Below are 17274 nucleotides of genomic sequence, written 5' to 3'. Positions count from 1 at the left end.
TAAAGGCTCTGGAAACAGAGAGATATTTAAGAGTGCCAGCCTGGCCCCTGGTGTGCAGCCAATAAATATCTGTGGAATTGGCTACTGGTGTGAGAGATGTGGGAAGCAAACAAAGCCGATGGGGAGATATTTTGGGCTTTGTCTTCACTTACTTCCTCCAATGATTTACTGTCTTCATACGTGACGTTGGCTTCAATTCTCTGCAGCCACGCTATCCCCACCAAACAGCCACCCACACAGGGTGGGCAATAGACTAGATTCTCTAAGAGCATTGCAGCAGCCTGAGTCCGTCTCCATGTGACTGACCATGTGCCCAGTGCTTCATTTGTGATCCCTCCTAACATCTATTTTCACGTACTAGGAGGCTAATGCAGCAACCCATATGGGCTCAAAAGAAAAGAAACATCCAGGTACACATAGCAACCTCATAGTGCTCCTACTAGGCCACAGCTGGATTAAGTTCATGATATTCTAAAATAGAGCTGCTCAAACTTTAATGTGCATAGAACCCTCTAGGTGGCTTGTGATATGCAGAATGTGATCCAGTAGGTCTGGAGTGGGGCCTGACGTCAAGTTCTCAGGTGATGCCACGGCTGATGATCCGCAGAACATGGGAATGGTGATGCTGGAGAAGATCGTCAAAGCCTGAGCCATTTCTCTTCACATCCCTATTTGGATGGGTTGGCCTAGAGTTTTATGTGCCACCCCTTGGGCCCATCCCCACAAAACTTGGCCCTCTTTCTTCTCCACCTAGTTTCCCACTCACTCCTTCTTTCCCAGACCCGTCCATTGAGCCATCTGGATCCCCGTCTTCTCAACTCTTGGTCACAGGTGAGAAGCCCTGTCCCTTTGTGGTTCCTGCAGGCTCCTTGATCTCCCCCTCCCCACTCATGGATGGCCATGGCCACAGTCCTCCCCTCTGTCACAAGCCTGCCATCATCTTGCTAGTGTTCATATCTCATGTGTGGCCCCACCTTCAGCTTCCTTAGTTGTCCACCTCCTGTTTTCCTTCTCCATGTCAGCCCAGAAGCCACTTCCTATGACCGTGCTCTCCACCTGGAGGTCACTCTGAACTATTCCATCTCTTCTAATAGTAATTCAGAAAGCCCACTCTGACCTCGATTCCTACGCTTCCTCATTTGCTCACCACACCCTCTTCCACTGCTACTGTGAACCTTCTAGATTCCCCAGTGCCTGAGGTGCCATCTGTGCTGCCCTCACCACCCCCGGTTGTATGCACCTGTAGTGCCAAGTACTTCTCTTCCATGGAATAAGTGAAAGAGCAGAATTCAAAGAGCCCATTCATAAAGCAACCTTATTTTTTTACCCAAAATTGCCCTTGTCAACCACCCTGAGGGGATAGTTTCCCCTGGATGAGACCCCCAGCAGGCCTCATAGCCTACCTGCTCACTCACAGATCATGAAAAGTGCTCAGGTCACTTTAGATCTCAGGACAGTCTGCTTGGTAATTAATCGTGGCCATTCCAGAGGGATAATAAAAACTGTGAATCATTCAAAGTTGGCCCAGTGTAGGCAGGAAACCTATGCAGGAAAGGGTGATGTGTTCAGCTTCTTCTCTCTTTATTATGCCAGCTCCTGCCGCCCTCCTACCACCAGGTGCAACTTCTGATTCCTACAGGATTGGCAGGGGAAGTAGGATAAAGGGGCTGAAAAGGTCCTGTTGAGAACCAGTGATTGGTGCTCCCCGGGCTAGGCAAGGGCTCAAAGCTGTTTCTCACATGGGCTCCCCTGAGGTTCTTTGGAGACTCTTGTTCCTGGAGAACTCTCACCTGCACTTCCCTAATTCCATGATCCCCTCACCTACTGGTCACTTGACTTCCCCTGTAGCCCCTGTTTTTGAGGGTTCAGTGCTCTCTGTTGAGATAACTTTTAAGAGTGGCCCTTTGGGGCAACGTCCCTTGAACAAGGCTCCAGGTCAACTCACAGCACACCCTCTCAAAATCTGTACTTCTTTGATGGTAAACATGCACTTCTGACCTGTTGTCAGTGGAGAGAACTAACTAATTGTAGCCTCTACACTGTTGCCACAGGCAGCTTCCATCGTAATCCCACCCTTTAGATATCTCAGGTATGAAGCATTTACCGTCCAAGCCCCACCTCCAGGGACACATTTCAATTGCTCTACAAGGTCTCCTGCAGGCCTGCCACCTCTTTGCATTGTAAGATATAGGTCAAACCATATACCATCCACCCACCAAATCCTCCTCCTGCAGTTTCTGGACTTCTTAGACTCTGTGCCTTTTTCATAGGCTGGAGGTGGGTCGTGAGCTAAGGTCTCAAAATCATAGCCTCCCATGCAAGTCCTGCACAATTGAGCTAGCAACTCGCTCTGAGATAAGGAACCACCTGCCAACCATTGTCTAGCTGTCTCAGCCAAATCACAGTCAAAATCCCATGTTAGCGTCTGTGACAGTAGTCCTTTCTATAGTAGCAATGCTACATTTATTTTGTAATTAATGTTTTTTGCCCTTCTTCCAAAAGGTAATCTCCATGAGGTCTGAGACCATGTCCATAGCATATCAGCACTGACCACAGCATCTAGTAGTTCAGTAAGTGAAGCATAAAAAAATGAAAATTTTTTGCAACCCTGCCTTCTCCAGCCACAGCCTGACCCTTCTCCTCCCTTTCATAGCCAGAGGTCTACAGTTGACCTTCAATGTCCGCATTTCCTAATTCTTTGCTTGGTGGAAGTTTCTGAGGATGAGCTTTGATAGGCATTCAGGGAGATGATACTTGGGAGCTAAGCAGAGGCTTATAGGACAGTCTACACCTGCCCCAGCCCTGGCCTTCCCTGACTCAGCTGGCTGCCCTCCAGGTTCACGACCGCTGCCCCCTCCTTTGTGTGCCTGTTCCTGGACCTTCATTTAGTTTCACACGGTCAGTGCATCCTTTCTACAGGAAGAATGTCACCTGATACATCCATTGACTCCTAGCCCTTAAGGAAGGGTCGTGGTCAGGATCTGTGCCTCTGAATCAATTTCCTTGGGCTGTTGAAACAAAATACCAAAAACTGGGTGGCAAGAATTTATTCTCTCTTAGTTCTGAAAGCTAGAAGTCGGGAATCAAGGTGTCAGCAAGCCCATACTACCTCCCAGGTGCTAGAGCAGAATCCTTCCTTGCCTCTGCCTAACTTGTGGTGGCTGTTGGCCACCCTTGGCTTTCCTTGGCTCCAGTCTCTGCCTTTATCATCACATGGACTTCTCTGTGCATGCCTCTGTGACTTCACATGGCCTTCTTTCAAAGACACCAGCCATTGGACTTAGGCCCCACCCTAATCTAGTATGATGTTATCTGAACTAATTATATCTACAAAGACTCTGTTTCCAAATAAGGTTATATTCTGAAGTCTTGTGTAGACACGGATTTCAGGGGATTGCTATTCGACACAGTACAGGGGGTATTGAAGGAGCAGGGACAGTCCAATGAGGTAGGGAGTGTTATGCCCAGATGAAAACAATGCGAAATGCATGTAAGTCATATATATCCTAATTTTGGTTTGCATTATCTTAGCAAACAAATACTCTAAAAGAAAAAGAAAGTTTATTTGTAACCAGCAGGAGACCTCCTGGCTTCATCCACATTAAAGACTAAGTTGCCATCTGAGCCGGCCTGTGGACTGGCTGCACCCTGCAGGGCACACAGGTCTCCAGAGGCCAGCTCAGGACTCTGTGACTATGGCCTTAGATACTTTTACAGTCAGGGGAAGAGTGTTTGGGATGTCAAAACATTGTTTTGGACACAGAATGAAAATGTAGCTTTTGCTCCCTAAGCTCCTTGGGTGTTTGAAAACATACCTGCCTCATTCTAGTTCTTCTGCAGCTATTTGACATAGCAGAGAGTGATACTCCCTGTCTCCCAGCTTCCCGAGAGCCTGCCATCCTGACCTCTGCTACCCCAACGGTATGCAAAAGCCCTCTGCAGGAGGTGAAGGGAAAGGACAGGTTGGGTCCCCACCTCCACCTTCCAGCTTGGGGTAGGGGCAGGGAGTTGAGGACACCCAGTGGGGAGTGGGAAGCAGTTCTGGAAGTTGGACAGTGAGAGCCCCAAGGGCCGGGACTGGGTCTGCCTCGGTGGCAGTGCCCCGTGCACAGACTGGCACATGGCACTCATGGACTGTCTGGAGTATGAATGACTGGCCACCAGCAATGTTGGCAGCCGTGCCAGCCATTTCTCTCTGATGATGGTTCTTTCTGGGACGTGGACTTTTTAGAACAGTTCCTGATTAAAATATGGCCTGATTTGGGGTTTTGAAATGATGGAGAGTATTTCAGAAAGGAGCACGCTCGGCTGCCTTACAAAAGTAACCTTCCATCACCCTGAAAAAGCAATGTGGCAGCACCTCCCCTGAGCCCTTGCCAGGAATGTCTGGGCCTCAGACAGCAGGAGGGACTGTGGGGACATTCAGGAGTTACTCCTGACAGCACACAGTGACTGACTGGATGTCGGTGGAAGGACAGGGAGGAGCCTATGAGTATTATCATATGACTATTATCATGATTTCCATAAACACTTCCAGGTATTAGTCACAATGCTTCGGGTAGCTGTTTACGTGCCTTAATGAAAGAACTGGTTTCTACGTTTATACACCCATTTCACCTAAATATCAGGAAAAATAAAAATGTAGATTGATGCCTATTTGTTTCTTTTGTCTGAGGTCTGGGGTAATACACGGTGAGGTTGCCTATCTTTATCCTCACCCCCAAAAATTGCATACGAGGGTACTTCAAAAAATTCATGGAAAAAAGATAATATGAATCTCTCCTTGAACTTTTTGAAGTATCCTCATATGCAAAATTTATTAAGAAGACATGTGTTTATAGATATTATTACCTCTAATCCTATAGAAAACTGGGGAGCATGAACTAAATTTTTCATGGATTTAACGTATTCACCGGGAGAGGCACACCAACATTCTAGCATGCTATAGCACCTTCCAAGCTCTGTATAAGGTAACATATCAAACACACTCATGAGTGTTCCATTTATCTGTTGCTGCATAACAAATTAACTCAAAATTTCATAACTTAAAACAGCAAACATTTATTATATTGTAGTTTTTGTAGGTCAGAAATTAGGAGTGACTTAGCTAGGTCTTTTTTCCCCCAGCTTTATTGAGGTATAATTTATCAAAATTGTGTGTATTCTAGGTATACGACATAATGATTTCATATACATATACACTGTGTAATGATTACCACAGTCAAAGTGATCAACACATCCATCACCACATTTAATTGCCTTTTTTTTTTTTTGTGACCCGTAAGGGGATCGCAACCCTTGGTGTGGTGTCATCCGCACCGCGCTCAGCCAGTGAGTGCACCGGCCATCCCCACATAGGATCCGAACCCACGGCCTCAGCGCTCCCAGCGCTGCACTCTCCCCAGTGAGCCACGGGGTCGGCCCTTAATTGCCATTTTGTGTGTATGTATGTGATGAGGACACTTAAGATCTACTCTCTTACCAAATTTCAAGTAAAGAATACAGTATTGTTAACTATAGTCTCCAGACTGTACTTCAGATCTCCAGAACTTATTTTTTCCTGCTACTGAAAATTTGCCTTTTTTTTTTTTTTTTTTTTTGGTTGTTGGCTGATAGGGGGATCTGAATCCTTGACCTTGGTGTTACAAGGCTGTGTTCTAACCAACAGAGCTAACCAGCCAGCCCTTTTACTGAAAATCTCTACCCTTTGATGAACATCTCCCCATTTCCCTCTTTCCTAACCCCTAATAATCACCATCCTACACTCTCTGCTTCTGTGAATGAGATCGACTTTTTAGATTCCACATCTGAGTGTAAGTGAGATCACATAGTATTTATCTTTCTGCATTTGGCTTATTTCACTTAGCATAATGTCCTCCAGATTCATCCATATGGTTGAAGATGACAGGATTTCTTTCTTTCTTTCTTTCTTTTTTTTTTTTTGTCTTTTTGTGACCGGCCATACTGCGCTCAGCCAGTGAGCGCACCGGCCATCCTTATATAGGATCCGAACCCGCGGCGGGAGCACTGCTGCGCTCCCAGTGCCGCACTCTCCCGAGTGCGCCACCGGGTTGGCCTTTCTTTCTTTTTTTTAATGGCTGAATAATATTCCATTGTATATATATGTGCATGTTCTTTAATCCATTCACCCATTGATGAATGCTTAGGTTGTTTACATATGTTGGCTGTTGTGAATAATGCTGCAATGAACATAAGGGTGCAGATGTCTCTTTGATGCTAATTTTATTTCTTTTGGATATACACTTAAAAATTGGATTGCTGTACCTCATAGTAGCTTAATTTCAATTTTTTGAAGAACTGCCATACTGTTTTCCATAACAGCTGTAACAATTTACATATCTTAGCTAGATGGTCTGTCTCAGGCTCTCCTATGAGGCAAACAAGATGTCTTTTGGGGCTGCAAATACCTAAAAGTTTTCTTGAGACTAGAGGATCTACTTCTACGCTCATCTCATTTGCTATTGTCTTTTGACTGAAGGTCTCAAGTTTCTCACTGCATGGGCCTCTCTACATGGCTGCCTGAGTGTCCTCATGGCATGGCACCTGGCTTCCCCCCAGAGCAAGTGATCAAAGAGATAGAAAAAAAGGCAGAATCAACAATGCTTTTATGATCTGTCCTAAGAAGCCACACATCATCGCTTCTGTCATATTCTTTTGGTCACACAGAACAATCCAGATGCAATATGGGAGGGGATTATTCAAGGATATAAACACCAGGAGGCTGGCTACCACTGTCAGAGTTTAATTTTCTTCTGTGATCACCCAAGATCAGATGTAATGCAATTAATTAGAAATACAAATGAAATACTCTTTTTATTTTCAAAGGCATGATTTGCTATTTCCCTTATCCTCTCACCCTGTAGCCTTTTATGTGAGTATATTGTTATTTTTGTTAGGTTTAGACTAAATTTCTGCAACAAGAAGACCTCAAAATAAAGCAGCTAAGACAAAATAGAAATTTCTTTCTTTTTCAGATACTAGTCCAGAAGGGGTGTGGGGCAGTGCAGGGTGGACCTGCTCTTTGAGGGCATCCAGGGACTCAGGTTCTTTCTACTCATTGCATTTGCCCCTAGGTTCTGACTTAATCTGCATGGTCAAAAGTGGTTCACCAGTGCAAAAGTGGAGGTGAGGGGATGTGGAGTGGTGACAGCTTTCTTTGTAAGGATGTGACCTGGGAATTGCACACATCAATTTGGCTCCATCCCATTGGCCATAGTCACATGGCCATGCCTACCTGCAAGAGAAACTGGGGAATAGTCTCCATCTGATCACCCATGTGTCAGCTCAAACTTGTGGGGCAGAAGAAGAGAATGAATGATCAGGGACAGTTAGTGTTCTCTGTCACATAAGTGAATAGGCAGCAGATAGGGAGAAGGTGCATGACATAGTGGGGCACTGGGTCAGGAGTCAGATCTTCTAGCTCTACCTCCAAGTAGTTATGAGACCAGATGTAAGTTGGTTATTGGTTTTCACCATCAGTAAAATGAGGCATTGAGCTAGATCAGTTATTACCAGCTTACAGGCTTTAGACCTGGAGGGAACTGAGATGTGCTTGCAAGGAGTTTTAGGAATCTTTGTAAATCAAGCATTTTCTGTCAATGAAATGAGTGAAATGTCTCATATATGTGCATCCTACTAATTTTCAATGTGGGTGCTGCTGTAATAATTAAAATATAACATTGAAGTTTTACTAAGTTTGTAGTTAGTTTTTCCTTATTAGATATTTTTCTTTCTTAAAGTCTAAAATTAGAATCACTATCACTATCTCTTGGGGGACTGTGACCTCTTTTAATATTAGAAAATATTTTTGAACTTGAGGGCCCAGCACATAACAGGTGTTCAGTAAATATTTAATGACTGGATGAAATAAAATGTAGGGCACCACTGAACAAGATGATCACTTTGGTCTCTGCCAACTCTAAAGTCTTACGAATTCTTTAACTCTGAGGCAATTTTTTTAGTTTGAGTTTTCCTGTAACCAGTCATTTCTATGTAATTAAAACCAGCTCTGGTCCACTGCACCGGTTCCCAAATACCAGGAGATTTTTCTGTTTTACATGCTTATAATAGCACTGCTCACTTAGAATTCACGTCTTCAAAACTTAGAATTCACGTCTCCAAGATCCCTCCCTGGAAATAATCTTTCTCTGTTGTAAAAATGAGGTCTGTGGAACTTACATGCCACTCTTTGAAGGTTTTGCATTATAAACTTATTCAGCAACATGGATTATGTCTGCTTGTAAGGGTAAAATTAGGAGACAATGTAGCACATCCCCAGTGGGGAAAAAATTTCAAAGGCTCTTCACAAAAAACTACCATTTATTATTTTATGCTATGTAATGTTATTAAGTAATAAAATATTGACATCAGGAATATAAAATAAAATACATGACTTGTGGGCTAAGGAAGCTTCATAGTGCTCCCCTCTCCTACTTCTGAGATCTGTCCCAGGAGGAGGGATGTTACTATGGGTTGGCCACATTATGGGATGTTGTTGGGCCATACTTTCTAAGGTGTGAATCATTGCAGGTGGAGCTTACATAAGCTTGATTTGGGGGCCAATACCAGTTCTGTCTTTTGAGTTTGTTTTCCTCTACAGGGAAAACAAGAAGAAGACCTGGCAACTTCATTTCCTCCTCTCTCGCTTCATTCCCCCTCTTACCCATCTGCAGGCTAAGTCAGAGGGCTATGCTGAGTTCATCTGCAGGCTGGGGCTGGCTGACCAGAGCAGCTCTGCCCTGGGCGTGGGCTCACACACAGGCTCCCTCTCTCTCCTTTCCTGGGCCCTCGTTCCTGATTTTCATTGAATTGGTTTTGCCTTACCATTGAGTACTGGGATGAGGAGGGCTGAGACTCAGGTAGTGCTTAGAGAAGAAGGTCAAATGGGCTGTGACCGGTTTTATTTCTAGGCTCTAGGCCACTTTACCGGGCTTAGCCTTGTGTGCCAGTGGAGCACAATGCCATTTGAGGCCAAAGCCCAAGTTCTCATCAAAATTTCCCTTGGCTCAACATCATCTTCCATACGTGCGTAGCCCTCTGAAACTCCTCGCAGGTTTAGGGACCAGTGGAGGATAGGATTGAAGGGGTCTGATCTTCTGTCCAGGTCACCTATTTCTCTATTTGTAACAATATATTATAAGTTATATAAGAGGAGGATTTTCTGTAAAGAATACAGGAGATGCACATTAATTCAGACTGTCCTAAGTTTGATTTTATCATAAAGAAAATTATTTTGAAATGTAACAAACCACAAAAAAAAAAAAAAGAAAAGAAAAAGAAAATGTAAAAAACCACAAATTCAAAGTTAGAAGGCTGGAAATCAGATTCTACTAACTATGTGATATTGGCTAAGATATTTAGCCTCTCGGTTTCCTGGAAGAGTGTGTGTGTGTGTGTGTGTGTGGTATGTGTGTGATCATACATATGTTATAGGAGTTAAAAGTAAATAAGCTTCCAGAGATAACAAATGTCTGCTGTATGCTAATTCTAAGAAAAAATAAAGCAGATGTTTCTTAGGAGAGGTCAGTCTGTTGCATTTTTTAAAAGATCCATAGTCAAAACTCAAAGTAAAGGGCACTGACTCCTTACTGTGCCTCAGAGTGCCTCAGGGAGGCCAAATGACTTTGCAGCTGGGAAACCTTTTCCCTCAGCTCCAACTTCTAGCCTCAGGTTTAACATGTCCAAAAATGGATAGATTTCAAAGGGAGGACCAGCATTCATGGGAAAGCCTGATTCTGCACACCTGCACCCCCTCCAGCCAGGGTCAAATGGTTCAGCTGGCCTCTCCATCAGAGGTCCTGGTTCTTAATAAAACTAACATTTGTTCTGACATACCATGGGCCATGCTAAGCACCCTACATATATTATCGCATTTAGTCTTCAAAACACACCTGCAGGGGAGGCTCTATTTATGTTTACTCCCATTTAATGTATGAGAAAACTCAGCCTTAGACTCAGTGTGTCCAGAGCCCAGAGTTAATAAGTGGAAAAGCTTCTGGCCACATCTGGGCAGCCCAACCTTAGAGCCTGAGCTGTGACCCATACATCACAGGGTTCCCTTATTGATGTCTCAACCACAGTGATCACCATGCATCAAGTTGCCTTCAAAAGTGCTGGCTTCAACTGTTCTCTCCCTTTAGTCCATGAAGATGTTCTAAAACTCTGTGTCCCAGTTTCTGGTAATGTTTTAACCATGGATGACAACCATGTATATATTGAACAGACACTTACATGGTGGTTACTATTCTAGATGCTCCATTAAAATTAATTTATTAAATTGATATTAGAATTAATCTAATTTAATCCTTATAACAACCATATAAGGTACATATTAACACATCATCTCCATTTTACTGATGGAGAAATTGAAGAACAGAGAGGTTAAGTAACTTGACCAAGGTTTGAGGACTAATATATAGTAAGTGGCAGAGTTGTGATTCAAGCCCAGGCTATTTGGGTCCAAAGGCTAGCTAGTGACCATTGTACCCTGTTGCCTCTACATTTGTGGTATTAGTGGAACATTTACCATGTGCTCAGCACTCAATTAAGGGGGATATAGACATGAACCCTAGCTACACACAAATTGCAATGATAAATAGTTGCTCCGAGGAGGGTAAAGTTCAAACAGGCTGGAGTAGGCCCTGAAGGTGTGATAGACACTGCTGGTTGTCCATCTCATCTTTAGTCTCTCCCTTTCTAACATTATGCCAGTTTTGTTTAGCATAGCAGTGTGTGCAGTGAGAGGTGGCTATTCAATTAAGTTGTGGCCAACAAGATGACAGAGGAAGTCTGCTGGGTGGGACTTCCAGGAAAGCTATTATTTTTTCTGATACAAAGGCACAGATTCAGTTGGCATGCACCTTTGACCCTTTGCCCTTGCCCTTTCTCTTTTCCTGGGACCTAGACATAAAACCTAGAGTGGAGCAACTATCCCGCAACCACGAGGAATAAAGCCAGAAGCTAAGGATGTCAGACAGGAAAGTTAGAGGCAGCCTGGCCCTTGGTGATTTCTTTAAGCAGCTGTGGCAGTCCTGGACTGCCTACTTCTGGACTTTTTGATGTGTGAGAAAAATAAACCCCTATTTGGTTAGAGTAGTGTAGTTGAGTTTCTGTTACAAGCAATTGAAAAAAATCCTAATGTATAGAAGCATTCGTGGGAGAGAATCTCCGTCTAAGCTTTGAAGGTGAGGAGTATTCACCTAGGTTAAGAGAAACGAGAAACCATTCCGAGTGTGGGTGTGTCCTGGAATATCCCAGGTAGGGGAGCAGAACCAGCACATGGGTTCAGGGGAAGGTGGGGAACCACCCACTCTAGACAGAACATAGTTAACACAGCTCTGTAGCTCCTAGAGAAGAGCAAGAAGGGTAGAGGAGCTGATGTTTGAAACAGCATGGAAGGGCCTGAGTCCTAGTGAGAAATGAGGCTTGGGCCGCAATCACGATTTGGGACTAAAGAGTCTGGGCAAGGACAGACACAGCCAAGTAGAAATACACACAGGCATTTTACATATGCAACTTGATCTTCACACAGTCAGTCCATAGATGTTTTTGAGCATGTTGAGCATGTGTCAGACACTGTTCTAAGCCCAGGGTGAAAGGTCAAGATTCTTTAAAATAATATATGTTCAATTTCTGGACCCCTAAACAAATATTTCAGAGAAGGGATCCTGTTATCCTTTTTAAATGATAGAGTGCTTTGGGTGGACTAGTTGGGTTCAAATCCTGGCTTTGTCACTTATTAACTGCATGGCCTTGGGCAGGTTTCTTTACCTCTCTGTGCCTCAGTTTCCTCAGCTGTATTATGCAGTTAATAAAAGTACTTACCTCATAGTTTAATTGTGAGGATAAAGGAGAGTACTGATTCCGTTTTCCCTGTCTAATTAATGGCAGGTCTAGCTTTCCATTGTTCAGTTCCCAAATCACAGGAGTATAACGAATCTTCTTCTCTCATCAGCAAATCCCCCTGGATCTGATTTCAGAATATTTCCAGAATCTGCTTGTGTTGTGCCACAGTGGTGCTTGTTCCTCCCAGATGTTCTCTTCAGGGCCGACGTGCCCATTCCCCACCTGCTGGGACTATCAGTTGTCGCAGGCTCGCAGGTGTGTCTCTGCGGGGGATTGACTGGCTGATGTGTGCATACAAATACCTGGCCGCCTTGCCTGTAGTGGGCAGAATAATGGCCTAATCCCCAGAACCTGTGAATATGTTAGGTTGCATGGCTAGGGGGAGTTAAAGTTGCTCATCAGTTGTCCTTCAGATGGGGAGATTATCCTGGTCATTTGGGAGGGAGGGTAATGTAATCGCAAGGATCCATCTGAATAAAAGAGAGGCAGGAAGCAGTCAGAGGAGATGTAATGACGGGAACAGAAGTAGGGCTGACGCTACTGCTGGAATGCAGGAGGCCTCTGGAAACTGGCGAAGTTTCCATGCCTCCTCGAGCCTCTGGAAGGAATGCAGCCCTGCAGACGCCTTAATTTGAGCCTAGTGAGACCCATTTCAGACTTCTGACATCCCAAACTGTCAGATAATAAATTTGTGTTGTTTTAAGCCACTAAGTGTGCGGTAATTTGTTACAGCAGCCACAGGAAACAAATACAATTTTGGACAATTCTGAAGGGCCACACCAGCTCCAGGGCCCCCTAGGATTGGCTGAGGCCTCGGTGACACCATCTTTCAGGTCTTCTCCCTCTGCCCTACTCTGCCTTCTTCACATCCTCACCAGAGCACGCCCCAGCAGCCCTCTGCATGCAGTTCCCCATGTCAGAGCTGTTTCCCAAGCCCCAACCTAAGACAGTCTTCTCACCTGGACTGTTGTACATAGCACCCTAAGTGGTTTCCGTGCTAATGTCCTAACACACTGAGGTCTCTTATCAACACGGTTGCCACAGAGACTCTGTTAAAACATAAAGTAGATCAAGACACTTGATAGCTTTCCTTTTCACTCAGAGTAAAGGTCAAACTCCTCACAATGACCTAAAGGACTCTTCATAATCTGCCCAGCCACCTGCCATTACCTCTTGAGTCTCACCTCCCATGACTCCACCCCTGCTCACTCCTCCACTTACGTAGGGCCCTTGTTCTTCTTGAACATGCCAGGCAAACTCCTGCCTCAGGACTTTTACATAGACTCTGTCTTCTGCTCATATGCCCCTTTCCAGTGGGGTCTCTGAACGTTTTATTTAAAATAGCAATTGCTTCTCATCTGACACTGACATGCCCTGTCCCTCTTACTTGCATTATTTTCTCTATGGGCCTGTATATAACTTCGTAATATCCTATACAGTTAACTATTTATTTTGTTTGTTGTTTTTCTCCTCCGACAAGACTATAAGGTCTATGAAGGCAAATATTTTTGTTTATTTACTGCTATATTCCCATTATTTAGTACTGTGCCTGACAAATACTGGCTATTCAATAAAAATTTGTTGAATGAATAAATGCATGTAAAGAGTTTGGAATAGTGTCTGGCAGATAATAAACGCTCAATGAAGTGCTAGTTTTTTTGTTTTTTTTTTTTGCCAGTGGAGAAAGGGTCACAAGATTCTTGCCATTGCAGAAGCTACTTGTACAAGGATACTTCAAAAAGTTCATGGAAGAATAGAATTGAACTTCACGCACTGCCCCTCTCCCATTCCTTTCTTTATGCATTTCTCACATTTGGCTGTTCCTCAGTTGTATGCTTTATAATAAACAAGTAATAGTAAGTAAAGTGCCTTCCTGAGTTCTGTGAGCTGTTCTAGCAAATCAGTGAGCCTGAGGAAAGGCTTGTGGGAACTCCTGATTCATAGATGGTCAGTCAAGAGTAAAAGTGGCTCAGGACTTGTAATTGGCATCTGGAGTGGGGGTAGTTTTGTGGGACTCAGCCCTTGAACTTGTGGGATCTGCTACTAACTCTGGGTACTGAGTGTCAGAAATGAATTTAATTGCAGGATTGTAATTCCAGTTGTTGTCCAGAGAGTTGAAGAATTGGTTGGCAGGAGGAGAAATCGTCCCATTTGGTATTGGATGTGTTGTGGGTAGAAATAGCTCATGGGCCCTACCCTCTCTTGAGCTGAGTGTGCTGTCACCCCTCAGTATTAGCCAAAGGGAAGTTCTTCCTTTAGGTAGGTTTTGGGGAAAGAGGCTCAGATAAGTACTTTGAAATGGGAAAGAGCAAGAGTATGTGCGTGTATGATTAATATATCCTGATTCCTAGGGAAATACACACCCCTCTTTAAAAAATACCTATTCTGCTTGATAAAGAGTTGTATTTAACCACAGAAGAACAAAATAGCCAATCCTGCCATCTGTTGGTTATGTGAGCACTTTGAAGAAACAACTCTCTTGTGTGAGAATTAAAATCACTTAAAATCACTGAGTTCTTGACATTGAGAAACATGTAAGGCCTAAACTGTCAGGGTCAGGAGGGATTCAGTCCAACATTAGATAACACATATGGAATGTTTTAGTGGCATTTCAACTTGGTTCTGTTTTATCTCTATAGGTAAAGTTAGCACCTAATCAAATCCCTTTATAATAACCCTGGAAATTATGTAATCTATATATGTGAAGATATATCCATGTAATGCTACTCCTGTGATTTAATTCAAAAACAAAGTTAATTTCCAATTTTCAAAATAATTCCTTTTAAGGAGACAGAGTGAGGGATTTTCCCTGAAATTTGGGTAGTGTACAAATCATAGTTTTTGTACTCAGTACATAGTACATAGTATTTGTACTAAGTATTGCCTCAGTATTTTCACACTTATTACATAGTATTTGCTTAATAAAAATTGAATTCCTAATTCTTTTAAACATTAACCTTTCTTAAATAAAACATTCTTCTAAATACTTGGTGAGCAAAATATGATATAGACAATAATATGCACATAGAATATTCCTTTTATCTCTTGAGTGAGGTATCTTTCTTTGTCATACTTCTGCTGATGCATTCCAGCATATTGAAAACTCTTGAAATAGCACACATTGCTAAAGCATGTTTTTTTCATTTAGAAAGCCTTAGTTGTTTTTCCACTTCATTTATTTAGTATTTTATTTTCTGTCTTATCTCAGAATCCAAGATGAATTGAACCAAATATGTGACTTTATGCTCCCATCCTTACTGTATTTCATCCTGGTTTTGGTGGGCCATTTTATAAAGCTGACTTTGAATAATAGCTGAATCTTCTAAGGTGTGATAACATTGTCCAGTGTGACCTGTTCATCCCACCCATTCTTCAAACCCCACTCTTGCAGTCAGGAGCTAATCATGTCCCTGCCCCATTGACAAATGATTGATATTTCTAGCCACCTACACCCCCACCTAAGAGAACTTTTAAAACCTAATTTCTTCAGATATCATGTATGACAGGGATCGTTTCCACAACTTCAGATACTTTGTCGAGAGGACAGTTAGTGAACCAATTGAAGCCGAGTGCTATCACTTTGTGCCTTCTCAGTTTCACATCTGAGTCTGCATCAACAAGACACATGCTTGAATTTATACTTGTATTTTAAAAAAAATTCTGCTTTAATGCTCATCATCCTTATCAATGTTTTTTCTAGTATTTAAAGTATCTTAGCAACAATTCACATCTTTGAGCAACCATCAAGGGCATAGTTTCAAATACTATAGCAATCAAACATCTTACTTGGTTGCTCACTGAATTTTTTCCAGGCAACCTATTTTTATTTTAGAAATATAACAACAATAGAAGCTAATGATTTACTATCTTTCTATCTAGTCCTCAAGGAAACTCTTCCTTCTACAAGCACATTTCCAAGACTTTGTGACCATCTTAAGGAGTTTCTATTTGCTGCTGATTGATTATACTCTATCAGTTATCATTTGAAAGCTTCCCAAAGGAGGCAAAGCATTTTGGAATTACGGCAGACCATGTCCTGGTGGGAAAAATGACAAGATCATATACTAACATAAACCCTGTGAACCTCACAATTAGCCAGAGATTAATTTTTTTGTTGTTGAAGTATAATATATAAACAGTAATGCACACTAATCTTGTATAAACTTGATTAATTTATATACACATACACACACCCATGTAGCCAATGTCTAGATCAAGATATAGATTGTTTCCAACACCTCAGATTTCCTTGTCTCTCTCATGCCTCCTCTCAATTAATATCCCACTTTAGGTAATTACAAATCTTACTTCTATCACCATAGATTTGTTTTGTCTGTTCTCTAACCTCACAATAAATGGAACCATACAGTATGTGCATTTTTGGGTCTGGTCTCCTTTTCTACCAGTATGTCAGTGAGATTCATACATGTCTGTACCTACAGGAGGGCTGCATTACTTTTTTATTGCTAGGTCTTTTTCCATTGTTTCAATATTCCACAGTTTATCCATTCTACTACTGATGAACATTTGGATTTACCATTTTGAGCTATTGTGAATAAAAGCTGCTTAGTCAGAGACTTTCACATGTAAAAGAGCACTTAGCTATACACAAAATCTATATGATGATATACACAGAGTAGAAAACCAAATCAAGAAGCCTAGGATGTTTTTTCTGTGAGACATTCAGACAGAATCCATGTATCATCCTGGTTGAGATCAACTGTAGGAGCATAGGCAGTGAAAAAAAAATTAAAGACATTGGACTTCATCCATATTAAGAACTTTTGTGTGTCAAAGGATATTATCAAAGCAAAAATACAACCTAGTAAATGGGAGAAAATATTTGCAAATCACATATCTGATAAGGGATTAATATCCAGAATATATAAAGAACACATAAAACTCAAAAGTTAAAAAAAAAATTCAAAAATGGGCAAAGAACTTGAATAGACATTTCTCCAAAGAAGATTTACAAATGGCCCATAAGCCCATGAAAAAATGCTCAATAGTGTTAGTCATTAGAGAAATGCAAATCAAAACTACAATGAGATACCACTTCATACCTACTAGGATGGCTGTAATTAAAAAACAAAGCAAAATGGGAAACAAGTGTTAGTAAGGATATGGTGAAATTCGAATCCTGTGCATTACTGGTGGGAATGTAAAATGGTGCAGCCACTGTGGAAAACAGTTTGGTAGTTTCTGGAAACATTAAACATAGAACTACCATATAAGCCAGCAATTCAACTCCATGTATATACCCATAAGAATCGAAAGCAGGCACTTCACAGGCATTTGTACACCAAATTTTAAAGCAGCATTATTCACAATAGCCAAAAGGTGGAAACAACCCAAGTGTCCATCAACAGATGAATGGATAAACAAAATGTGGTGTATTAATCCATTTCT

Source organism: Cynocephalus volans, chromosome 8 (genome assembly GCF_027409185.1).
Source record: "Cynocephalus volans isolate mCynVol1 chromosome 8, mCynVol1.pri, whole genome shotgun sequence".
Classification (NCBI taxonomy): domain Eukaryota; kingdom Metazoa; phylum Chordata; class Mammalia; order Dermoptera; family Cynocephalidae; genus Cynocephalus; species Cynocephalus volans.
Note: the sequence above shows the minus strand (reverse complement) of the source record.